This window comes from Natator depressus, chromosome 5, assembly GCF_965152275.1.
Source record: "Natator depressus isolate rNatDep1 chromosome 5, rNatDep2.hap1, whole genome shotgun sequence".
In the NCBI taxonomy this organism is placed as follows: Eukaryota; Metazoa; Chordata; order Testudines; family Cheloniidae; genus Natator; species Natator depressus.
The window spans coordinates 24,313,155-24,340,146 of record NC_134238.1 but is presented as its reverse complement, the minus strand read 5'-3'; the positions used below and the strand labels follow the sequence as shown (position 1 = coordinate 24,340,146).

The 26,992-nt window shown below is 41.8% G+C and overlaps 1 protein-coding gene across 9 annotated transcripts in view; it reads left to right on the top strand.

Moving 5' to 3' along the window:
- The window catches only part of PRLR (prolactin receptor), a 225,285-nt gene that overhangs the window by 112,379 nt on the left and 85,914 nt on the right, over nt 1-26,992 (top strand). For 5 of the 9 annotated variants that reach the window (XM_074952469.1, XM_074952461.1, XM_074952457.1 and 2 more), the window contains one exon: nt 18,184-18,313. The exons of the other annotated variants lie outside the window; for them this stretch is intronic. The gene's annotated coding sequence lies outside the window, so the exon portion shown is untranslated. The remainder of the gene's footprint in view (nt 1-18,183; nt 18,314-26,992) is intronic. 9 annotated transcript variants of the gene reach the window in all.

Genomic DNA, 26,992 nt, shown 5'->3' with positions numbered 1-26,992 from the left:
AAAACATATAAACCAAACTGAGACTGGAGAAGTTTGACACCTCACTTCACTTCCAACTAACTCCCCATAATTCATCTTTTATATACTGGTTTGAAAGAAAGAAAATCCTACAAAACGTTTCTTTCCCAGGGCTGACCTTGCTGAAACTTTCTTTCTCATGCTTTGATTTTATTTTGAATATTCTTACCTAATCAATAAGCCAATGACACCTGTCATTAATTTGTCACTACTGAGATCATCTGTGACTCTAATTAGCTCTTAATGACTTAGCCATTAATCAGTACATTACTCAATAGCTTGCTATTACTTTGATTATAGGTAAGGGTACATTTATGTCACCGACGTCATGGAAGTCACAGAATCTGTGATTTCCAGAGACTTCCTTGACAGTCTCTGCTACAGCCACTGTGATGTTTTCTGCTTCAGCCCTAGGGGCTGCAGAGCTCTGGAGCTGGCAGCCAGCAGGGCCCTGACAGGGTTCCAGTGAGAGGCCCCAGCAGGGCCAAGTGACAGACCCCTGAGGGGGCCCTCCTCAGGGTTCCAGCGACAGGTGACAGCCTCGTGTGGTGGGAGGGGGTGGGGTAGAGGGATGTCTCCAGCGAGCAGCTGTGGGTGTCCTGTTTTCTCTTTGGGAAATATGGTCACCCCCTGCAGCTCCCAGCCACCATGGGCGGAGGGGAGCCCCCACTGCAGCTTCCAGCTGCCCCAGGCGGCAGGGGAACCCCACAGCTCCCAGCCACCATGATGGCATGGCGGGGGAAACCATGGAGCTGCCGCAGCAAAAGTCACAGACAGGTTGCGGCTTCCATGAATTTTTGTTTATTGCCCGTGACCTGTCCTTGAGTTTTACTAAAAATAACCATGACAAAATCTTAGCCTTAATTATAGAACACACCTATTACAAAATAGACATGGAAATTTGTCGTCAGTTATCTTATCAATTATAGTGCACATTTGTAAGTATTTTTTGTTAATTATTAGTAGTCCTTCCTAGGCATCTGAACTAAGCAAGGTCAGGGTAAAAAGCAGAGTGGATAATTTAAATATAATCCTATAATCAATTAGAGACACTTATTAATCTAAAACAAAGCACTCTTTAGCATGAGAAAGCACTTTGGCTAACACAGAAAGATTTCTGGGATTTTGAGGCAAAGAATCACCAGAGTTTACTATACAAAAGAATGATAAAAGATTAATACTAACAGCTCTGAGAGCAGATCCTGCAGTTATTGTATATACCAAACATACTGCAATAACTAGATCTGATCAACAAGAATCAACTTTCAGCATCCTTCTTCATTTTTTGCATTTGGGCAAGACCCAGTAAATAAAGCAGACCCTCTCACTTTACTCCAACATCAATTTTTGTAGTTATTAATACTTTGAGACTTTTAGGGAAGTATTTATTCTCAACATTTTTATATAGGTGCCACAGTGTGTCTTGTCAAGGCTTTTAACAGGTTTTCTTTTCATAAGTCAATATGTAATGTACTCTTCTTGTGTATGAGTAAGTGTTGGTGCCTCTATAGTTTCTAACCTGCAGAGTGGATACAAACTTCTGCAGCAGATCATTGATAGAGAGCTCCTTTAGCTTAAACCTGTATTTTGAAGACAGAGTCATGGTTCTGCTCCCAGCTTGCCAGGTTTGTCTGATTTAGCTACTGATTGTTTCTATAGCTTGAAGCACATGGTTTCATTAAAGTCTAGACAGTGCTCACGTAACCCACACACCTCCTGGGTGTAGTGCTCTGTACCCTCTAGTGGCGCCAAGACCAGTTGGAGATTAATAAGTCTGCTACAGACTTAGCAAAGGGCCATGTGGATTTTAGCTCATGCAGTAGAGGCTCATGCGTTTAGCTCCAGAGATCCCAGGTTTGATCCCGCCCGCTGATGACTGGGGTCTGTCAGTATTACACTCAGAGCTGGTTCATATGAATGGTGAAGGTGCGATGGTGGGGGGAGAGGAGGGAGTTTTTCTTTAGAGACTTTGTGTATTCACACTTAGGGATATTGGGCCACCTAGTTGTACCTAATGGCAGAACCGTCTCCAAGCAGTCTCCATTAAAGCGCTCACGCCCCCTCCACCAAGCGTCTCCGAATGTTCTGAGGGTGAGGCTATAAAAGGGAGAGCAGCACCCTCTGCTACCTCAGTCCCTTCCAACCACTTTGCCAGATGAAAGTGAACCACTCCAGTCAAGTTGGATCTGGATATTTTTATCCATTCTTAGTGTCTTTTAATCATTAAATATAGTTTATAGTTTAGTGATAAGTATCGATAGTTGAGTGAGTTAGCTTGGGTCCAAGTTATGGCAGAACTGAAGAAAAAGAAGAAGCTGGGATTCAAGAGACGTGCTTTGTGTCTGAAGTGATTAGGAGAGAACACCTTCCGGGTGTTCATCTGCCAGACTTTCACATCCAGAACTTGCAGGGAGAGGCAGAACAGGTTGTAGGTGCTTCTCCTGAAGGAAGCTCTAGGGACTAAACTCTTTGGATCTGGTCATTCATCAGATACAAGGTCTGAGAGGCCAGTTTCAGCTTCTGTGACTTCCTCCAGCAAGTTGAAGCAGCTTAAAAGTTCCAGGAAATTGGAACCCTCATTGGGTTTAGCTTCAGATCCTCCTGTTTAAGCAGTCAAGTCTTTTAAAGGTAGTGCTGATAGAGAAGACCAGACCGCCTATTACAGAACCAAGAGCCACGTCCAGCTGTGTCGATTCCGAAAAAGAAGGCGGCAAGGGAAAAGATGGCCCTGGACAGCAGTGTGGGGTCCCACACATCAGATTTGTCAGATCTGTCCAATTCTGACAATGCCTCTATGGTTCTGAAAACAAGGCCCGTTCCAGCTTCAGCATCAAGGACCAAAGAGAATTTTACTGGATTTTGTGCTGTCCGGGACTTCAGCTCCAGCTTCAACCCCTGCTCTGGTTTTAGGTCCATCTTTGGATCTGAAAAGGACTTTTATTTTGGTGGCTGATGTACACTTTTTAGCTTCCAAGTGTTCCTCGGATCCAAGTGAAGACTGCTTCGATAGTTTCTTTATTCAAAGAGGTTGGAGTCATGGGTGGACATGGTCCTAGATTTTATAGCTTTATATTTGACCACAAAACATGGAAGTAAATCTTAGCTGACTCCTCCTCCATTTGTTGGAGTGCCTCATGAAACCTGTCGGGGCTCTGTACTAAAAGAACAACATCATCAGCATTGTCAAGGTCTGAGAGCGAGAGATCAGCAATCTTAGTGCATATGGACCTGATGGAATGCAGCATTATGAAATCCATTGCCCATCAAAAAAGTGCCAAGACACAGCCCTGCCTGACAGCAGATACTGATTTAAATGGTGCCAACATCCGATTCCCCAGACATACGTGAGCAGTGGTTCTATTATGCAGCTCTCTAATCAAGTCCAGCAGAGTGCTAGGGACACCTATGCCCTTTAAAGCCTTCCATAGTGTGACACTGTCAACTGAATCGAATGCAGTCTTAAGATTGACGTATGCTACATGCAGGGGCTTCCTGAACTCACTGTGTATCTCTGACAAGTGGAGGGCAAAAATGGTGTCTAATGTGGACCTGTTCCTCGTAAAGCCTAAGAGTTGGGGGCGATGCTTCCGATGTGCCTTGGAATTGCTGTTCTGAGGTGCATCGGAGAGTAACATTATGGCAATGAGTGGTTCAGTTCTGCAACCCAAGCTGCCTGCATGTCGTTCAGCTATTGACTGACAATACTTTATGCAGAATGCTTGGAGCTATGTGCAGATTGTGCAACTCTCTGATGCTGCTAGACTACTGCAGAATTGCTGTTAGGCCATGATGGCACTGATATTTATGATGGACTCCTGGAGCCCACGTCCTCCTTTGATGTGGCTGTGCAGTGCCTCAACAAGTATTTTTGGACTGGAGATTCTGTTAAATAGAAAAATGTTTTTTGAAGCTTGCCAACAGTCCAGTGAAACCATATGTGAATCTGCATGTTGTTTATGGCAGTTGGCTCGTGACTGTGAATCTGGGGACATTATGATGATCATGCTCAGATATTTTTCGGATTTGGTGTAGTCAATGACAGCCTGAGCAAATGGCTACTGACTGAAGATGCTAAAACACTAACGTTTGATGCAGCAGTTACTAAGAGTGAAGCATTTTAGAGGGTTTGTGCTGAAAGGGGCCCTGTCTCCCAGATTTCTGCTACCTTAAATGTCTACACTTAAATCATCAGCTGCTTCTCCTACTTCTGTCACCCAGAGTCATATGAGGCTACCTACTCCCACTCAGTGGCCTCGGCAGCAAAGGTTACCAGCTTCTCACTGTTTCTGCTGTGGCACTATGGGTCACTTGGCCAATTTCCTGCCTGCCCAGCTAGGACTGCCAGGGTTGTGTGAAAGAAGGACACTTCAAGTCAGTGTGCTCTGGTACTCCGGTTCACAACGATGGGAGGCCTGCAGCTCATACTGTGAATGTGGAGTTACATGAGATTTACTAAAGGAAACATCAGGGTCTCTGGTACTGTCTTCTCATGTAGCAAGGTGCTTGAGCTGGTATCCCATATTGTGGAAACTGATGGTCCAGATTTGGGGCTTGGAATCAGGGAAATTCTGATTCTCCTGTCTCAGTTTCCCTATCTTATATTTTGGAGTATTTAACTTAAAAACTCTGATGGATTATCTAACTCATCTTTGAAAGTTCATTTGGCAGGTGTCTCAGCTGACCATATTTTGTATGATGGTTAATTGCTGTCTGTGCATAATATGGCTAAAAAGTTTATGAAAGGGTTATATATCCTTTAAGAAATCCTGTCCCTCTTTGGGATCTTAAATTGGTATTCTCTACACTCATGAAATCACCTTTTGAACACTTGGCTGAGTGTTGTTTGTATTATTTATTTCTGATGATGGCATTCATTATTACCATAAAGTCCACCGGAAGAGTGATTGAATTAAATGCCTTGATGTGTGATCCACCATTTACATCTTTTCATAAAGATAAGGTGGTTCTTAGCCCTAATCCCAGGTTTTAGCCAAAAATGGCTTCTGAATTTCACATTAGACAACTAACTTGTTGGAGTTTTTTCCCCAATGCCTCATACTAATAAGGATAAATCGGTTTTACATATTTTGGATGTAAGAAGAGCTCTTGCATACTATTTGAATAGAACAAAATGGTGTCGAAAATCATCTGATTATTTCTCTTAGGCTAAGAGTCACATGGGTTATATTTTGTTTAATCCATCTGCAAATGGTCTGGGAAAACAATGTATTGTTCAGTGTTGCACATTACCAGAAATTGCTGTACCTACAATGGTATTCTCTCATTCCACAGAGCTGTGGCAGCATCTCTTTTCTTGCCTTAAGCAAGTCTTGGTTACTGAAACTTGCAGGGATGCAACCTGGAGTTCTGCATGCGCTTCTACTAAACATTATGCTCTTGATTTGGCTTCAAGGGCTAATGCTAGAGTTGGTAGAGCGGTCCTTTAGTCTGTATTCTGTTAAGACTCTGTTCCCTTCTCCAGGTTATTTTCAGCACTGCTTATCAAACTACCCATAAGTAGGAATATGCAGAGCCACTTGAAGAACAAATGAAGGTTTCTTACTTGTAACCAAGTTTTTTGAGATAGCTCTACACGTTCATGCTTCCCACCTGCCTTTCCCTCTTTCTCAGAGTCCTTTTGTTTTGTGTCTCTGGGTTGATGGTAGAGGACACTGTGCTTCCTTGTATAGCCTCAGCGTCTCTGAACATTTTGAGGATGAGGGGAAGAATAAGAGGGGGCATGCAAGCGCTCTAATGGACACTGCTTGGAGAAGGTTCTACCATTAGGTATCACTAGATGGTGCAATACCCCAAGTGTGAATAGGCAGAGCCATCTCGAAAAACTCAATTACAAGTAAGTAACCTTCATTTAGTCCCATGGGTTGGGGTTGAGCTTAGGGAATGTATCCAGAACTGATATGTATTTGTGGAGGAAGTTTGAGAGTCGTGGATGGAGCTTTCTCTTCTCCTCCTGTTTCACAGGAAACTGTGTCCCCCATCCAGGACCATGATGAAAGGGGAAAAAATATTCCCCAGGGTGCTCTTGGGTTAGTACAATGCAGCTTGTACTTGATATCACATGGCAACAGAACATGAGTATCAAACGTACCAGCATTTCAACCAGTCGTTGGTGGGATGGGGGACCCCTGAAGCTGTGGTTTTATCAGAACCAGCTCTGCCATTGTTGCACATACACAATAAACACATTTGCTAATATTGTTTGCCAGATATTTTTGGTAAACCTTCTAAGTCCCACCTCTACACCGGAGTGTGGCAACCTGGGGCTAAAATATCACCTTCTGTGCAAAAATGCCCAGAAGTAGAAGAGCTGAGGGTAAAAATGTAAAGTTAACATATTATCCTGTCTTGCAGTTTTCCCTTCCACTCTTCTGTGCCATGCAGATAAGAGGAGAGCCTGGTTCGTAGTAATTTAAATTTTCTTAGTATCTGAGAGAATAGAAAAAAGGATTACAAGGGAGAGAAAGTGAATGAAACCCGGAAACAAACAATTAGCAAACAGCAGGCAGGTTACTAACTAAAGAGCTGGCCAGTCTACACTTCATTTCTCTTTTTCTTTCACAGTTTTTTGACGTTTCACTACAGCGCACAAAGTGCTCAATTATGCCTTCTCTCAGGCTGAGCTCTGCTAGCTGAGGGGAGAAGGTGCATCGCACCAGTGTCAGGAGGTATTATGCCTCTTGGGCATTATGGGGTTGGGGAGGAGCACATTAGGCTCTAATCCTTCCCCCAGCACTGCTTTGCTTGCATGTTGTGAGGGGGGTGAGGAGAGGAAGAGAAGGGATATGGGTTCCACCTTTGTCCTGTCTTGACACACCTACTCTGAAGCCACTGCTGGCAGCACTAGTGTTGCTCCCTCCTGAGTGTATGGAGCTACATTTTGGTTTCCTCTTGCTTAGGTCACTGTGGGGTAGTGCATCAATGCATGGAAACTTATGATTTTGAGCTTCTTGCTTTTCTTTCTTTCTTTTGTTCCACATGTGGAACCCCCCTTGAAATCAATAAGAGTTTTGTTTGCAGCAAGGCTGTTGAGCTTGGGAGCTAGAGCCATAAATGTTTAGGGACCTTGAATGTTAGTGGCCAAATAAAAAGAAGAATATAGAAAAATATACATATATGCATCTGTAGTTCAGCTCCCTATACTGGAGACAAGGAGGAATGAGCCTGCCACCCAACTTTTATCAGGAATTAATCCTGTAGTGGCTTTCAACTCAAACCAATGTTTTGGTGCTAGTTATTTGCATGATGAGTCATTATCAGTGTTGATATGTATTTCCCTGTGAGCCAATGTTTCCCCTCTCCACCCCTATTCAGTTCCACAGAAGTGAACTTCTTCCCCACCCCCCCCCGACCCCCATACCCTAGGTCCACTTGCATGGTTTCCTCCATGCTTACATTTTCGCTTATGGTCCCTCACCTCACGCAGCCTTGTTCCTCCATCTTGCCCCACAACATGCCCCATTCATACTACATTCAGCTTTTAAATGTTCATGTGTGTCCGCATTGCTACATATTAACATATAAAAGCTGAAGTAGGGGGGCAGAGTGGGGAGCAAGGGGTGGGTGAGGGGAACATAATGACGAGAAGGGCTTAGAATAGAATAAGGAAACTATGTGAACTGTTGGAGATGTGGGGGCTCAGAGCCATGTGCGGGCACACCAGGCAAACAGGGAAAGGGAGCATTGGTCTGTAGAAGGCCAAGGGAGCATGCAGCAATGTTGAGGAGCGACACGTGGAGGTAAGCAGGGAGGGCATGGAGCAAGTAGTATGCATGCAGCACTGGAGGAGAAATTGGGGCTTGACTAGAGTGGGGTTAGGTTGGGAGAAGCAGAGGGAACAAGAGATTGATTTTCACAGATCACCTCTAGAAAATCTTGCCAGTCAGTAGGAGAGGAATATACCCACCAGTACACGGCTGTTAACACTTAAAATAGTTGTTGTTAGACATCAAAGAAGAAGCTATTCTTAGAATTCTTATAAGTAGACTTGGTCATCTCTTCAAAGTAACTGTGTGTAAATTGTCTCAAAATTCCAAGGATGGAATCTGCTGGGAAAAAGCAGCTTCAAAGCAGTAATTGCTTTGTTAAAACCAGTCTCCTTGCTGCCCGGTTCTTTCTCACCAATTGCTACAGAAATGGTTATATACATGCATAATTGCAAATGCTTTCAAGATTATGCTAGACAAAAATATTGTTCTTGCCTTTTTTTAAAACTTGTCAGACATTTTTTTTTCCAAATATGTCTGGTAATAAACAGTTAGACACAGCAGTCCTGCATAGAAGAATAAGTATACTGGCTTGGAATTAGAGTCATAAATCTCCACTAACCAGTCCTGTGATCTGATTTATTTTCTTATGTCTCCTGTCCACAGCATAGGAAAATTGGTGTTGATTACCTTGATAGGGACAGGAAGAGTTCTTGGCCCCGATATAACAATTGGGCAGGAGCACAGTGTTTCACCTCCTGCTAAAATAGGTATTATACACTGCTGAGCAAAACTTTAGCTGTAATGGACTATTAGTCTAATATGTCATCACAAATTTTCCTCTACTGACTTAGTATGTGTGAGTGAACCACAATAACCTCTGGTAGCTGCCCACTGAAACAATAGGGGACTTACTATTACTGTTATTTAGAATTCCCCTTTAGCCCTGTGGGAGAGGTCTGTGTTTTTATAGATGGAAAAACACGGCTTCTGTTCTTCAGCTCCCTATGTGCATGATTAATATAATTATATTGTGTAATATATATAGTAATTAATTATAGGGCAAGATTGTACACTGCCCATACATAGTATAGATTGGAGTAAAGATTCCCACCTTCCTGGTCCCAGTTAGAGCTACCCAAATCATAGCTCCAAAACTTGTGGGAGCACAAGGGATGCACAGATGTCCAGCCCTCACTGGACCTTGGTATAAAAGGAGGTAAATCTGTCTCTCATTGTGGTGTATTGATCAGCACAACTGGGCAGAGGGGGATATGTGTTGCACCTTTAAAGAGGTGCATCACAAATGACTTCCCTCAGCCTCTCTGAGGCACAGTATCAGCTGGTACTCCCAACGGGGTGGTGTACATGCACACAGCCCCTTACTATGGGCTGCTTACTAAGATCCCAATCTAGGCCATTGTAATTTAGTAATTTTTGTCTCGAACATATGGATTCTGTAACTGTCCCCTATCTCAAGGCATGGGTACAGCCACAAATAACAACCAATATTTTCAAATATCACATTGAGTTAGTAGGGTTCTAGTTCAAGCTTTTAAAGATTTAGAGAAATGTAAAACTTTTTAAAATATAAGTCTGTATAGCTCAAGAAAAATACCAATTGCATTTACTAGTGCACGTAGAGCTGGTTGGGAATTTTTCATTAAATTGTTTTTTTGTTGTTGAGAAATGCCAATTTGTCAAAATTAGAACTGTTTGCAAAAGAGGGCCAGGCTCCACACGTTTCCCAACTTGAAAAAAGTCCAGAACAAAAGGTCTGAAATTGTTGAAATGAAACATTTCGACCTGTTTGAAATGAAAAATTCCAGTGTATTGGTTTGAAACGGCTTTTTGTTTAGAATTTTAAGCTAATTAGACTAAAACTAGGTTAAAAAGGGTAAAATCTAAATGTTTCTAAATTATCCAAACAAAACTATTTAAACCAAAATGAGAACAAAATCAGTTTTTTCTGTTTATGTATATTTTTGAGATTTTTGATTTTTCACCCTGATTTGAGATGGGGCGAAAAAAATGTTGAACTCTCAAAAATATTCACAGAATGCAAAAACCATTTCCCATCCAGCTCTAATTGCACACTGGAGAACTGTACAACTAAATCGTAGTGAATAATGTAAACGCTAGGAAAAAATACATTTCTGATTTCTTGTCCCTACACAGCTTAGATTTCAAATTTGATTGTCTAACAAGACAATTTAGTGGTCCCAATTGTAATGAAGTGAACTTATTCCCTCAGGTAAATTAATATGAAATATGTTGCTGCTGTGATTGTCTAAAGACCTTTCTCTGTATTCTTCTTGTTCTCATTTTTATCCTCTTGCTTTAAGTATGTTGCATCTTCATGTGATCTTATGTTTATTAAAATGACTCCAGAACTATAAATTAATATGCCACTGCCACCACCAGCCCGAGACTGAGAGTTATGGCTGAGAGTATATAATAATTTTGAGAATCAAACAAAAATACTAATGAGTAAATATTTGTGTAACTGTCTGTCTGGATTGCAGTCTAAACCTGATCCTACAGAATAGCACCAGTCTAGTGCTTCATGGTGCTGACTGCTGTTGAGCGCTCAACGTGACTGTCCATGAACATGTTTTGTCCCTAGTCACCTATCACACCAACGGAAGATGGACTGATGGGGCTGGAAAATGCCTAAACTTGGCCCATTCACTTATATCTGCATCAAACCCTGGAGAATGCTTCACTGCATATACATGTGTGGGCTCTTTTGATTAAGTTGAGTGTGGAAATCTCATGGTTCTACCAATGCAGTGTAACAAGACCATGGGGATAATATTTCCATCAAGATAAAAATATTCTGAAATGCTGATGGTGTGGTGATTAAAAACTTTGTAAAACATACATATGCACTATCATTTGTTGTAGATTTGATGGTATTTATGTGTAATTCAAGGCCACTCTCCTTTTCTTTCCTCCATTTAATGTTGGTGTAAACTGGTTTGTACATTGCCATAGTAGGTCAATTTTTTTTTTATCACTATGTCTCTGTTTGTAGTCAAAGCACTGAACCCTTGTTAATAGTGGTTGCTGTACCCTGGTGAAAGGTGTGTCTATATGTCGAAAGGCAATTTCGGACATATAGATTTTTTTTGTAGTTTTTACCTCTAAAGATACAGATATATTTATCTCTTTTTAAATTTGTCATCCCTAAGCATAAGATTTTGAATGTAAAAGCCAGGGTGGCCTTACTGCTGTGAGTTCCAGCATAGCACTTTCCAGTTTTTGCAAAGCCCCAGGCAGCAGTCATCAATCTGGCTGAAGATTTCTTAAGTCCATCTTGAAATACAGTGTCCCCACAAAGATGCCTGCCTTGATCTCTCTTATGAATGCCCCTAACTTGGGTTTTGTCGGCCCATGAATGCGTTTCTGCAATATGTTTTCAACAGGTAGCAATCAAATGATAATTTTTGTTCATTGCCTTCAGTGCTCAGGACTGACTAGCAGCTCAGCTTACATGGTGGATAGTGATGAAATAACTTGCATTTACCTCAAAGCAACAGGAAGAGCTTGAAGTTGCCATTGTCTTCTGGGACTTTAATAAAATTTGAAAATGCCTTTCAAATTAATTTTCAAACTCTTTCAGCAAGGGATAATCTTTCTGGGAATCTGGAATAGCAAGGCTGTGGTTGATGGATTGCACAGCAGAAACACCATGAGGGGTATCTTGTCTAAACATGACCTGCACACAATTAGAACAACAGCCCATACTCATTGCTGCATCATCTAAATTTAGGCCAATCAGTTTTGATTAAAACTTTTCATCTTTAATTCCCACCACTCCTGAAGCTATTTTCATTCCCTCTGTGATATCATCAGCTGTCCCAGATTCCAATTCTGCTATGTCAGCAAAGGGAATTTGAAGGACAAGAATCTAAGAATACTGAGATATTATCATTTTATGAACACTGTATGGGATTCAGTCAGTGAGGTGAAGTTATTGAATATTTTATTATAAGACCTTCCTGTGTGAATGCATTGATCTAGATTACAGGGGGGCAGTGTGAAGAACAAAGAGGAAGTCAAAGAGGAAGCAACCCTATCAAACTAATGGGGATTGGGGATCAATTACAAGACAATGGCATACTTCCAGGTTCCGGCTGCAGTTAAACAGCTGTTCCGTTAATGCTGAGAACAAAGAAATCAAAAGAATTCTAAAAACCCTTGTCAGGAGAAGACGGGTGAGTCAGTTGTCAGGTTCAGTTCCTAGTGAGAACAGACTAGGGACACAGGGCCTGGGGGAATGTCAGAAAGCAACGGAGGTCTTCCCAGGAAATGGTAAGACTCTGGCAAAAACAGGCAGGTGTGTAGATTCGTTTGTATTTTTTAATATCTTGTTTACTCATTAAAAGCTTTTGGTTCTAAATAAATAATATAAATAATACTTTGCTTTAAGGAAGCTGTCTGGTCACTGGTTACCAATATTATTTCTCCCAGAGGAAACAGAACTGCAGGGTCTGAACCTAAATCAGCCCTGCTGAGCTACCCATGGTTAGTACCAGGGGACTGCAGCCCCCGTCCTGATCTGAGAGTGGGGAAATTGTGTGATTCCACCACAAGATGGAGGTGACAGAAAGAGGCCTGAGACCTGAAAGGTGCACATGAAAAGACCAGGAGGGGTCAGAGGTGGTTACCTCAGTAACTGTGACAAGGAAGTACAAAGCTTTCTCATCCCGCCCAAATCTGACTGACTCTTCTCCACTACAGTCCTGCCATTGGATCCACAGCAGCACAGTAATAAAACTAGCTTTCTATGGACCTTCTTAGATGTTTCCCTAAGAGACTTTGCAGTCACCTCTAGTATCATTTTTCACACTGTGGGTTTTAGTGTAGCATGATCCAAGGCATTGTTTCAGTAACTGACATAAACTAGGCCCATCTCTCTCCCTTCTGGCTGGCAGCTATCTCTATTGCTCTGCTCAGTCCCCCTTTCTGAACTAGCCCTTCCAATTGGCAGATTAGTTCTGTTGCTCTGCTCAGATCCTTCTCTTTCCATAACCCCTAAGCTAGCAGCTAGGTAACTTTACTCCATTCCCTCCCAACTCCTCCAGCTGCCCGCCCTTTGACTGGCATCTGAGTCCTACTGTGGCCAACATTACTCAGTACACCCAGTCTCCCCTGTTTGTCTTTTTGCATTGGGCAGGAAACCTGGCATGTCTGCTTGCACACATAACACTTCTACTTGCCCTAGATTTCTGAACAGTAGGATTTTCCCACACTGATCATTTATTTTGCCTCTTTTCCCCTTGTACTTGAACTGTTTGCAAGTTTAGTTTTCTCAAATTTATTTGTTTAAAATTTATTCACCACATAATTAGTACCAATAATTCTTCAGCTGGAGATTGTTTGCAAGCAGTTCACTGCAAATCCATGACATTCATAATTTGTGTGGTGGTCGTTAGTTTTGATTGATCACATCCATTGCATATTATTTCTGTTCTCTGAAGGGTAGAGCCAATCTTAGAATCGAATTGCCAGTGTGATTATTCTTCTTTATAAATTCATTTTTGGTGAATACTCCCTAGTACTTAAAATGTATTGTTTCTGTGAATATTCCTGCTAGTAAATTCATTTGTAGAAAGCAAACACAAAAAGGATGTGAAGACACAGCCAAGCAAACTTAATTTTTAATTTGAGCAAGTATTTACAGAATTCTCTTTCTAATAATTCTCCCGGCTTTAGTACAAGAACTCTCAGCCAGATACACAAGGAGAGGAGAGGGTGTCATCCTTGCACCTTCCATTAGCTTTAAAGGGAGTTATTCAACTAGTGTGCTACACATAGGGCTAAAATTTGTTCTAAGATGAACAGACATGGTTCTCACCGAGGGTGCATACATTTGAGGATAAAGTGAGGCCCATGGGAGCAGAGTATATAATACCCATTTTGCATAACTTTTCCTCTAAGCAAAATAACTCTCAATAGCTTCCACTGTGCCCGTAGTTGTTTTGCCAGGCCCTGTGCAGTATCAGTGCATTGACTTATGCTTCCCATAATGTGGGCCATTTATATTCCATTTATTCGAATTTGAAGTCAAAACTCTAGGCTTTTTGCCAAGCCCTAGAAATGTCATCAGAAGCCTTTTGACAATTGGATCCTACTGTATGTTGAGTTCATATACTGATGAAAAGTAGGGCAATGGTAATTTTTTTTAAAACCACTCACATTCATTCCTGCTGGAGATGTACTTGATTTATGGCCCTGGACCTTAATAGTGGTCAAAACTCTATTTTAAAATTATTTAAGAAACCCTCCTCTCTCCTTCCCCAAAACCTGCACTGTGTGTAATGGGTTTATAAAACCTGTAAGGTTCATATAATGACTAAATGGTGTGTGTAACATGTTGTCCCCTTATTTGGGTTACTGTGGTAACATCACACAATTATAGGATGATCAGTGGGTCCATTTATGTCTACAAAATGCTTAGCACATTATGAACATTACCAGAAATAAATAAGAAGAAATTAATTGGAAACAAGCCCCTCCATTAAGAGTGCTTGTTTGAGAAAGGACTATGTAAATATCCCAGGATGTAGGTTAAATATATGGCTCTCCTATACATGCCCCTCACCACACACATGCAGTGGGTGAAAAATTCCAAATTCAAGTCTTCACAGATTGTGGGCTTAAGTCCAGGGCTAACTTTAAATTTTTTACAACAGAAATGATGTAGATAATTGTACATAACAGTAACACAATGTTTTCTAGCAAAGCCACATCTAGAAAAGCCTACATTTAAAGATTGGGCTGACACCGTTTTTCCACTTTGCCAGCCAAATGAATGTGGTTGAAGCGTGCCATACATAACTGCAACAGCCTGAGGATTAAGAATAAAAACTCTGCTAAACTCTTTGCAGTGTGAGCATCAGAAAATTGGAAGGCCAGGGTATGTCTGAGATAGTAAGCCCCATCTGATTTCATATGTCCAGGAACATAATCTAATTCAGTGAAGTATTGGACTTAAAGCACCCTTATTTATTGGGAAGGTGTTTGCAATTTAGTGGCATTATCTTTCATTAATTTCTTATTTCTACTTGGTAGAAGCCAGAGAACAAGGATATATCCTATTAAAACTTGCATGGACAGCACACCTCTGTGGAACAGCATATGCCTCCAGTGCTCTTCTGCATATCACCCCATTCCCAAAGCACTTACTCCATAGACTGCAGCCATATGGGGGTGGGGGTGGGAAATACAGGGGAGTGTAGAAACACACAAATGTGGAGTTTTAAATGCCCTTCTAAGCCGTTTATTAAACCTCAGAATGATTGGCATGATATTGAATACATTTTAGACATATAATGTTAAACACATTCTGTAATCAAATTGATCAGTCTGAGGTATAATAGAGTGTACCTTGACATATCTTGAGGGGAGGGGGATGGACTTTGAGAGACAGAACACTGCTGAGTAGCTTTGTTACCCTCTGAGTATGTGCAGTTTGCACTCCCCTTTCCTCACTCTGCCCCAGCTCTTCTACTTCCCAGCTGCTTGGTCATGTTTTTTGTCACAAATGGCATGTGCTGCAGTAAGTATAATTGGCATTACTGAAACTTGGTGGGGCAATGCACGTGACTGGAATGTTAACATTCACGGGCTACAACCTGTTTAAAGTGGATATAGTGGGTAGCAAGGATGGAGATGGCACTCATTGTTCCTGATTTAACTGCACCTCTCACTGCTTTGGGGTGTCCTCAAGGGCACCCCCTCTTTGGTCTCAGGCCTCTAGCTATCATTTCTCTTTGAGCAGAGTCCTGTAACTCACTCCCTCCAGACCTGGCTCTTAGGCTGTAGAATCCTGCAATTTACTGTGATTATCTCAGTAGGTCTGACTTTAGTTCAACACCTACAGTCCCTTTCTCTCCGGGACAACAAGAAGGTTAACCAGTGATTAGCCAACTTTCATAAAGCAAAGTACTGTTTATTCAGAACAAAAGCATTACAGAGAAAACATATCTTAAAAAACAGCTTGTATGCAGGTGTAGCTTACCAAGCCATCATCCATCTTCCACATGAATATCCTGATAGGAATAAATGTCTAGATAGGCTCCTAACTGCTTTTGTGTAAGTCCAAGTTCTTCTTCGAGTGGTGGTCCCAATGGGTATCCTACACATGAGTATGCATGGTGCCATGCACCCGAGTCTGGAAATTCTTAACAAGCGGTGTCCATTGGCCCACACATACGCAGTTGTTCTCATGGTGCTCCAGACTGAGAACATAAGAGTACAGGTCAATGCCTCTCCAGTTCCTTTTTATTATTGCATGGCCCTAGTCAGAATCGTGCATTCACAGATCTCTCTAGCTTCTTCTTTATAGCCTGTAAATAGATACTGTGAATAGTTTTTATATTAGTATAGTTAGACTTTTTATAGAATAGTTAGTACAGTTTGTTTTTCCCCTTGCTGGGGAGTACCTGTCCACGGTCTGGGACTATGATCAAGAATTGCATCTCTTACCCTTGCTCCTTCTCCATGAGCAATGACCATAAACACTGCCTCTACTGTTTGGGTGAGATGAATATCTCTGCAATATGCAGCATCTGTCACTCATTTCCCCTGCAAACATACAAAGCTCATAAGCTTCAGTTGGGGAAACACCTTATGGAGAAGACTGAGACCTCATTCTGATCTAGGCCAGGGAGACCCCCATGCCCTCTGTCATAAATATAAAGGGAAGGGTAAACACCTTTAAAATCCCTCCTGGCCAGAGGAAAAACCCTTTCACCTGTAAAGGGTTAAGAAGCTAGGATAACCTTGCTGGCACCTGACCAAAATGAGCAATGAGGAGACAAGATACTTTCAAAAGCTGGAGGGGGGGAGAAACAAAGGCTCTCTCTGTCTGTGTGATGCTTTTGCCGGGGGCAGAATAGGAATGGAGTCTTAGAACTTAGTAAGTAATCTAGCTAGATATGCGTTAGATTCTGATTCCTTTAAATGGCTGAGAAAATAAGATGTGCTGAATGGAATGTAGATTCCTGTTTTTGTGTCTTTTTGTAACTTAAGGTTTTGCCTAGAGGGATTCTCTGTGTTTTGAATCTGATTACCCTGTAAGGTATTTACCATCCTGATTTTACAGAGGTGATTCTTTTACTTTTTCTTTAATTAAAATTCTTCTTTTAAGATCCTGATTGCTTTTTCATTGTTCTTAAAATCCAAGCGTTTGGGTCTGTGTTCACCTGTGCAAATTGGTGAGGATTTTTATCAAGCCTTCCCCAGGAAAGGGGGTGTAGGGCTTGGGGGGACATTTTGGGGGGAAGATGTCTCCAAATGGGCTCTTTCCCTGTTCTTTGTTTAATATGCTTGGTGGTGGCACCATAGGGTTCAAGGACAAGGCAAAGTTTGTACCTTGGGGAAGTTTTTAACCTAAGCTGGTAAGAATAAGCTTAGGGGGTTTTTCATGCAGGTCCCCACATCTGTACCCTAGAGTTCAGAGTGGGGAAGGAACCTTGACAGCCCCGTAGACTGTCCAACTGACAAGCAGCACCTTACCGAGTACAAGGTTGGGAGTAAAGCCTAGAACTGCTAAGCCCAAGGACTCATCCACAGAGTAAGGGGCACTCTCAGGGTTACAAGGACAGATCCTCATCAGGTCTGTTCCTACAAGAAGAGATCCCTCCACATACAGGGCAGGTGGGCCTTTTGGTGTAGGTCCCAAGAGCTCAGGACCGCACAAGACCCCTCCATACAGAAGGATAAAGCGCAAAAGAAAGAGGATCTGTCAGTTCCATTGCAGGCTCCAACTCCTAAATATCAAAATTGGCATCCACCGGCTCCATCCAAGAATGTTGGACCGTATTCTTTGGTAGTAGCAGCCAATCCGTTGAAGGACCAGCTGCTCACAATGTCTTGGGATACATCAGAACCGTCAGTCCCAACCACCAGAATGCCCTGAACACCAGGACCTATTTGACACTTACATCTCTCTGAATTATATCTTTATCCCTTACTCTCAGTCCCCTCTCTTCTCTGGCCCAGTCCTTCTGAGGGACATTGCTGAGGACGAAACTACTTCAGTAGCACAGGAAACTTCTCTGCCTCGACCCCACCAGTGGAGCGAGAGCATGTTTCCAACTTGGACGAGTCTGATGCTCTGGCTGGTCCTTTATCTCCTCACAGAGAGATGAGTTCTGACAGGGACTGGGAGATCCAAACCAGATATGACTTTGCCAGGGACTGCCGGTACCCAATGCCATGGGGTCCACCTCAACCAGTCAACCCCGATAATAGCCCTACTGGGGTCTGTGGGACGCATATGGCAGATATCCTGGGTCCGTCCACAAATCCTACGAGACTTCTCCCACTTGCATCTGCTGGTTCCATCTGAGTATGAGGAGGAGGAAACTGATACAGATCCACAGGTGCCGACAGTACTGACTGGGATCTATCTCATCCTTGTCTCCAGGCAAAGCAATCACTCCATCCAGCACCCAACTCACTGGTGGTGCAGGCAGCTACAGACACAGCAAGGTCACAACATCCTAAGACCATCCCAGCTGACAAGAACTCAGAGACTGGACCTTTTGGGAAGAAAGGTATTCTCCTCTTTGAGCCTGCGGTTCCATATTGCTAATTATCAGGCCTTATTAGTAATATATGTTTTCATTACACAAGATTACCTGTAAATATGATTTTGTAGGTTTGGATATTTTTAAAAAAATGGGATAGAAAATGTAAGTCTGAAATCGTTTATAGCACTGGTACAGCAGTACTGGAGAAAGACAACTATTCTCTGCAGTAAAAGAAATGGGGATTAGATTATAGCAGTAGAGAAAAAGCTATTGAAGAAAATTAATTTGAATTTATAGTAGTTTTCTTTTCCACAGATCATTTTGCAAATCTGGCTGGAACCAGATTTAATTGCTTGGACTCTGTTACTTGCAGCTATATTTTGTTTACCAAGTTAACTGGCTAAACCTTCAGTATGCTCACAAAGTACCCATTACATTTTCCCACCCTTCCTAGTGGTGGACAAAATCATGAGATTGCATTCTGCACAGAAGTTGAAGGCAAAGACCTTTTAAAGCAAAAAATTAATTAATTAATTATAAGTCATGCTTGGTGATCTGAGGAGGGAAACAGTCAGCGAGGTTACAGGCATTTGCAATGAAAGGCAAAATTTAACCAATGAGCTGGGTTGGAAAACAAATGAACAAAAAACAGAATGTGTATTAGGTACATTTTTGCTTTGTCTTCCATTTGAATTTTTTGTTCAAGTTGGGGTTCAGCTCTTGGGCTCTCCTTGATTATTTTTAAAGCAATATTTTAATGCTAAATTCTCCTTGGCTACAAAATGGGGTCCCACTGACTTTAAAGGGAATTATAGTTCTGTGATCTTGATGTTGTAAATATGTATATATGTTATAGATGGAGTTGGTAGCACTATCTGTTATGAAGGTTGCCCAACATTTCCCATTATGAAGACCTTGTTTCAGTTGCTCATGATTTTGCCAAACTTTAACTGTTCAAGCTGAAATTTTCCATGCAAGGTGTCTGCATCAGGCTAAATTTTTTAAGAAATTTCAGCTATAACAGTTTGGCCATTTTCATGATCTGAAGCTAGGGGAAAAAACACATTGTTTTGTTAAAAAAATGTTAAACAATTCTTGAAACCTTTTCTTTGAAGCATAGATTTGAAATTAGGCTGGGGCATGGCCTTTGTGTGAGGGATGTGCCTTTTTCCATCCATGTGAAACTCTGCATAAATTTGGCCAAGTTATAAGCATTTGAAAAACTGCAGTTTGCACATGCTTAGTAGAGACTCTTTAGTTTTAGCAGCTCAAAGTCTCAAAGATTCTGTCCACACCGGGCATGATCTAGTTTGGTGCAGCAGGAAGCTGAGCAGGACTTTCCCTGCCGTTACAGCTCAGGGTTGCTCAGTGGTCCCCAAACTCTTTACCTCACGCCTCCCCTTACTTCTGTCCATGCCCTGTCCCCCAGGGCATGGACAGGAGTAAGAGGGCTGAGGCTGGGGTCACAGCTGGGGGTGGGAGGGGAGCCGTGGCCTGGGGCTGAGGCCAGCGGCCAGGGCCCCAGGTGCAGGGCAGAGAGGTAAGCTGGGTGGCACTCCCTCCCTGCCCCCCATAGGGGCCAGCCTGGGCCCCAGCTGTGCCCTCTGAATGTTCCTCTGTGCCCACCTAGAGAGGCGCACCCCACAGTTTGGGGACCTCTGCTGTATGCTGTGCTGGGCCCAGTCACCTGAACTGAGAACAAAAAGCTTATTTCTCCTGTACTCTCAATGACCACCTGCTGGGCCCTGGCAGTGTGGGGGTGGAGCCTGCCTGATTCCAGTACTGGGACTGGGAGTTGGAGTGGGGGTACTGGGTTTGGCTGGGCAAGGAGATGAACTGAGATGCGAAGTCTGAGGAGTGGGGGATTAGAGCCAGTGCGCTCTGTGAAGTTTTACCAGTGGTTAGGGAAGGGTTAACAGAATAATCCAATAGTCTCATAATACAGTTTTCATAAAGGATATGAAGATTTACCTACCTTTAGTATTTGTTAGTGTATAAATAGGTAGGTGATGCTTTCTGGTGTTATGCAGACAATATTGAGACTTTTCAGAGTTATGACTCCACTGATTCTTCTTGCACTTGTTTCTCTTACATTAAGCTGACTAACTCCCATGAAAAATTCCAGTCCATACGCCAAAGGCTGTTCTCAGGTATGCCTGTCAATGGAGTTGACAGGGCTAATAGAGCAGATCTGGTGTATTTTGAAATAAACAATGTTTTTTGTTTTTTTACAATTCTAGCTTAAAAGTAACTGCATTTTAGTTATTTATCACTGTGTACCGCAGCTATTTTAGTGCCTGCTACTTATGAGAAAGGAGTAACAGATGTTTTTAATGCTTGCTTATCTCTAACCCAAATTACATTTACAGTCTTGTCTGGAACTCTGAGGAAACAAGATAATGTGTATTTTAGTCTTACAGTCTCTTCACTTAGCCCAAACATAACTCACTCAGGAGACACTCAATAAATTGCAGTAATGAGCCTCAAAAAGGACACACAGAGAGAGAAGGAACACATATGGCAAGTGCCGCAGAGTGTAGCGGATGGCAAGGGGAGAAGCCTGGCCCTCCTTGTGTTGTGGTGGTGGTTTCTGCTGCTGGTTGTAATAGTTGCTGTTTGTATTACATTAGCATCTGAAGGACACTGTGAGGATCTGGCCCCTTTGTTACAGGGACTGTACAGACATATAGTACAACAGCTGAGAGATGTACTAAGTGTTTGCAATCTAGATTAAGACAATATGCAATGGGTGTTTTTAGCAGACAATGGAAGAGTTGAGGGAGGGAAAATGGGAACAGCAATGGGACCACAGGCTTACAGAGACCAATTAAGCACCTCAGCTTCCCTATCAGTACAATGGGGATAATAATACTTACCCACTTATCCCCTAAGGCTGTTGTGAGAATAAATTAGTTATATGTTCAAAGCATTGTTTGAGCATTAAAGTGCTGTAAAAATGAGAAATACCAATAATACCCTTACTTTTACATTTAGTCATCCATTTGCCTGTGCTAAATCTCAAATATTAAAATCTGTTGTGTGAGAGGATTACGAAGGGATCTTTTATTGATCGTACTCTCCCTTTCCCACAAAAAAAAATTGTTATGGGTTTTGTCTACTTGATTGTTTTTGAGATATCTTGTTTGTTTGTTGTATTTGGTCCTGGGGGGAATGCAGGGGGGCTGCATCTGGGAGTCTGGCACTTTTTTTTTAGTTTAAAAAAATTAACCATATAGACCACAGGCTGTATATCAGTGCAGAATTTGGTCCATATGCTAGAAATAGTAGTCTTGTCATCAAAGGCCTTATTAGCTGTTTTTTCGCCCTATGCCAGCACACAAAACCATTATTGCTTACATCAGTAACCACATATAGTCCCCATGAGCTGCTATTGAACTATAGGCCTGTATTGTTTCCTTTATATTTGTAAATAAACATCAGGACCAAGGCTCTTTGATGCAATAGCTTGCACCAGTGAAACAAAGCTTCCCTAAAGCGATTTTAACTCACCAGTGGAGTATTCCCCTTACTCAAAGGAATGCCCAGGAGGCCTATCTTATCCTATCCAGGTTCGTATACTGTCTTCATCACTATAGAATCTGAGTGCCTTCCAGTAGTGAATTAAGTGATGTGACCAACATCTGTCATATGTGATTTGTTCTTTCTCTCATTCTCTCCCCAGGGGAGAAGTATATGTTTAGTGTAGTGTTTTGACGTGGTTGTGGCTCCTTTGTCTCTAAATTGGACTGTGGGGCTGGCCCAGGATCCCAAGGGTCTACAAGGTTTAATGGTGATTTAAAGCCCCATTTACACCCCTCATCCATTTTCCTGAGCTGTGCTGAGCATGGTCCTAAGACTCTGGAACAAAAGCTACATGAAAGTAAGGAAATAAATGAAATATAAGAGCAGTATGAACAAAAAGAATAATTTGTGTTGCATTAATAAACTTCTCCTGGTATCTGAATGAGTCTTTTGTTCATAAAATAAGAAAAACAAACCAAATAGTTGTTAATGTATTTATTTTATTACTTATTAATTACTTTGGAGTAGGAGCTAGACTGTGCTTTTGGGGGGGGGGGTAGAATGTATTTCAACATTAAACAAGTAAAATAGCATCACAAATCATTTGATTAAAAACTATTAAAAAAATTCCGTTGCAATGGAATTGGACCCAAAAAGCAAGGTTATGATGAGACTCCAAATACTGAATTTTAACAGCAAGAACTAAATTTAATTTCCATCAAGCACATGTGTCTGGGGGGAAAAGCATTGGGAATACAGTCATTTCAGTTGCCACTTCTGAGACATAATAATTGTGGGGTGAATCTTGTAAAAATGAGCAAGCCCCAAGAAAATCCATTAAAACACAAGGAAGTTGAGGCAGGAATCTTTAGGCGCACTATGCTAATAGGAAGAAAAGGAGTACTTGTGGCACCTTAGAGACTTGGTTAGTCTCTAAGGTGCCACAAGTACTCCTTTTCTTTTTGCGAATACAGACTAACACGGCTGTTACTCTGAAACCTATGCTAGTAGGGTAAGTCAGTGGTATATTTGTTAACTCCTGTCTCTGCTCCACCAACAACAATACCAGTCTTGGTTCCCATTTTTGCAAAAATTTCCAGAAAGCACCTTCACACTTGTTCCCATGCTGCAGCTCCTGCATGAGAGGAGCTCTCCATAAATAACTGAAAAGGCACCTCATTACTCTTTGTTAAATCCCTCCTTAAAACATTCCTCTGCTGTGATTTCAATAAAAAAGCTCAACAGCTGGTATACTAGGACTACTGCTTATCACACTGATCATTATCTCATTGTTTCCTTGTGTTCTTATTTGTCTGTTGTATCCACCTGTTGTCTTTCTTCTGTCTAGATTTTAGCTATTAAGCAATTTGGGATGGGGAACTGTCTGTTTAATAAATGCTTGTATGGTGCCCAGCACATCTGAGATCCTCAGCTGAAAGGAGCTGTAGAGTTGCAAAGTATTATAATTCCCAAATGCAAAAGAGTAAATTAACCTTGAAGTTGGTTAAGGAGATCTTATTAGACTAGGTGTTGCTGTGTCCATGTCTTGAAGCTCTCCATTTACTAATTAGAGAGGGAATTTTAAAAAACATTTCAGGCAGACCAGCAAGTTTGTTTAAAATAATGATCACAAATGTTATCAAAAGGAAGTTAAAGAATAGTTTCCCTGTAATGTGAGTAGATTAGGTTGTTTTCTTTCTCCATGTCATGATTTGAGTCTGCATGAAGAATTTTTCTCTTTCCAGACGATAAGCTTCTTACTATAAGATGCAGCAAAAATCATGCCAATCTGATGATAAACATTGGATTTATGTATGCAGGAAGTTGTTCCACATTCATATTACTTAGCAGGTTGATTATGATTGCATGCCCTAAAATTATTCAGATGATTGTCAGAAGTTAACACATCTAAAGGTTTCAGAGTAGCAGCCATATTAGTCTGTATCCGCAAAAAGAACAGGAGTACTTGTGGCACCTTAGAGACTAACAAATTTATTTGAGCATAAGCTTATGTGGGCTACAGCCCGATGAAGTGGGCTGTAGCCCACGAAAGCTTATGCTCAACTAAATTTGTTAGTCTCTAAGGTGCCACAAGTACTCCTGTTCTTTTAACACATCTAAAGAATTTTGCATTTGGTTATGAATGAAAAATGGACACACTGAATAACTTTAAATATCTTTTGTCTTTGGGAAAAAAACTAGTGTTGATATTTGAATTTCATGTGTGGTCAAATTAATAAACCATTTCAGGAGCTGAGTTTGTTTGAAAATCTTCCCCCAATTGAGGGTGCTAAGGACTTAAATGCATCCCGCTTAGGGTGACCAGATGGCAAGGGTAAAAAATTGGGGCAGGGGTGGGGAGTAATAGTCACTTATATAAAACAAAGCCCCAAGTATTGGGACTGTCCCTATAAAATCGGGACATCTGGTAATTCTAATCCCAGTGCTGAAGCTCCAGACAAGAGCTTCTTCAGCCCTTTTCCCAGGCATCTGCCCTGCTCAGATCTTATTTCCAGTGCTCATAAAACCTTTAAGTCCCAATGTTCCATCTGATAGATCTACAATTGAACTTTGAGGCCTCAACTTTCCTTCTGTTGCCCTCTTTGGCCCAAGCAGTTAGCCAATATTTGGGATCTTGTGGGTTGTTTCCATTAGGAGGAGAAATTGATTATGTGAGTCAAGTATTTTTTAGCAAAAAGAATGAGGAGTACTTGTGGCACCTTAGAGACTAACAAATTTATTTGAGCATAAGTTTTCGTGGGCTAAAACGCACTTCATCGGATGCATGCAGTGGAAAATACAGTAGGAAGATAGATATATATACACACAGAGAACATGAAAAAATGGATGTTGCCATACCCACTATAACGAGAGTGATCAGTTAAGGTGAGCTATTATCAGCAGGAGAAAAAAAACTTTTGTAGTGATAATCAGGATGGCCCATTTCCAATAGTTGGCAAGAAGGTGTGAGTAACAGTAGGGGGAAAAATAAGCATGGGGAGATAACTATTTCTATAAGCATGGGGAAATGACTATTTCCCCGTGCTTATTTCCCCCCCTACTGTTACTCACACGTTCTTGTCAACTGTTGGAAATGGGACATCCTGATTATCACTACAAAAGGGTTTTTTTTTCTCCTGCTGATAGTTCACCTTAACTGATCACTCTCGTTATAGTGGGTATGGCAACACACATTTTTTCAGTTGTGTGTGTGTGTGTGTGTGTATTCCTACCGTATTTTCCACTGCATGCATCCGATGAAGTGGGTTTTAGCCCACGAAAGCTTATGCTCAAATAAATTTTGTTAGTCTCTAAAGTGCCACAAGGACTCCTCATTCTTTTTGCTGATACAGACTAACATAGCTACCACTCTGGAGGTATTTTTTAGGTGCAGTCCGGTATAGTTACGAAGAATCTACACAAAATCCTGTTTCCCTAAATACAGCAGGAACAAACAACAGGGAACAGTTTCCTTGCTTACAGTTCCAAACCTCTTTCTAGCCAGACTCTGCCCAAAAGAAGCACTGTCTCTTTTGACTTCGTCCTAGGGCCAAGTTAAAAGTGCTTCTCTAGCTGTCTCCTGGCATTTATTTTTCTCTCTCATCCTGTTTGCTTTCCTGCTGGTGTTCTGCTTCTGTCTCAGATAGACATACACACAACTGCAATCTAACCAAAGGGGCATTTCACTGCTCCCTCATTTCTGCTGAATGAAAGGCAACCAGCAAACCCTCCAGCATAACACTTCCCACACCTCTCCAAACACCCCTCGCGTATTGTGGCCCTAAACGCTCACAACTTCCTGAAGAACGGAGGGCACTTCGTCATCTCCATCAAGGCCAACTGCATCGACTCCACAGCTGCGCCCGAGACTGTCTTCGCCTCCGAGATGAAGCAGATGCAGCAGGAGAACATGAAACCCCAGGAGCAGCTGACGCTGGAGCCCTACAAGCGAGACCATGCTGTGGTGGTGGGGATTTACAGACCTGCCCCCAAAAAGAAGTAGCGTCTCCTTGAAGGTCCTTGTCACTGGGCCCCCAGGCCGGATCCCTTCGTCTGCTGGCATGGGGCCTGGGTGTGGGGTTGTCTCGCTGCCCACCCTCCCTCTCCCCCGCGACTCATTTCTGTTCTGCTTTGTGGATTTTTTTTCCAGATGTATTTTTATTAAAATATGGGAAAATGGTTTAAAAAAAAACAGATGAGAATAAAAGAATGTTAGCCATATTCTTCAGCTGCTTTCTCCTCTTTCCCTTTCAGCTCTCTCTCTTCCCCACAAGCTCCTCACTCTCTCTCACATTGCCTTTGTCTGAGGAGAACAAGCACTGCACTAGCTCCGCAGTTTTCTTCAATTTATACGCCACATAGACTTCCCACTACAAATGGATCTACCAGTTGCGTACAGGCCTGAACCAAGGAAGAGTTGTAAGCCAAGAAATATGAGATCAAACCAACACACTATCATTATTTCAATATGACTCCTCTATTCTTAGCAATCCAGTGATATATTTGTTTAATGCATGACCAAGGAGTGTCGACATTAAACTAATAGGTGCTGATAGTAAGCTACTGCTTAAGAACACAGGGAGTACTAAGTTATATTTTGTACCAAGGCACTATACATACTAACAAGAAAACATTCTATGAATGCATTTAGAAGCAAGAGGAAGGCCAAGGACAGGGTAGGTCCGTGGGTGGGATGGAACAACAACAGAAATTGTGGAAATGACAGAAATGCTAAATGACTTTTTTTGTTTCAGTTTTCACCAAAAAGTTTAGTAGCAATTGGACATGTAACTTAATGAATGCCAGCAAACATGAGGTAGGATCAGAGGCTAAACTAGGGAAAGAACAGGTTAACAATTACTTGGACAAGTTAGATGTCTTCAAGTCACCAGGGCCTGATTAAATACATTCTAGAATACTCAAGGAGCTGACTGAGGAGATATCTGAGCCATTAGCAATTATCTTTGAAAGGCATGGAAGACAGGAGACATTCCAGAAGACTGGAAAAGGGCAAATATAGTGCCAAACCATAAAAAGGGGAATAAGGACAAGTTGGGGAATTACAGACCAGTCAGCTTCACTTCAGTACCTGGAAAGATAACAGAGAAAATAATGAAGCAATCAGTTTGCAGACACCTAGAAGATAAGGTGATAAGTAACAATCAGCATGGGTTTGTCAAC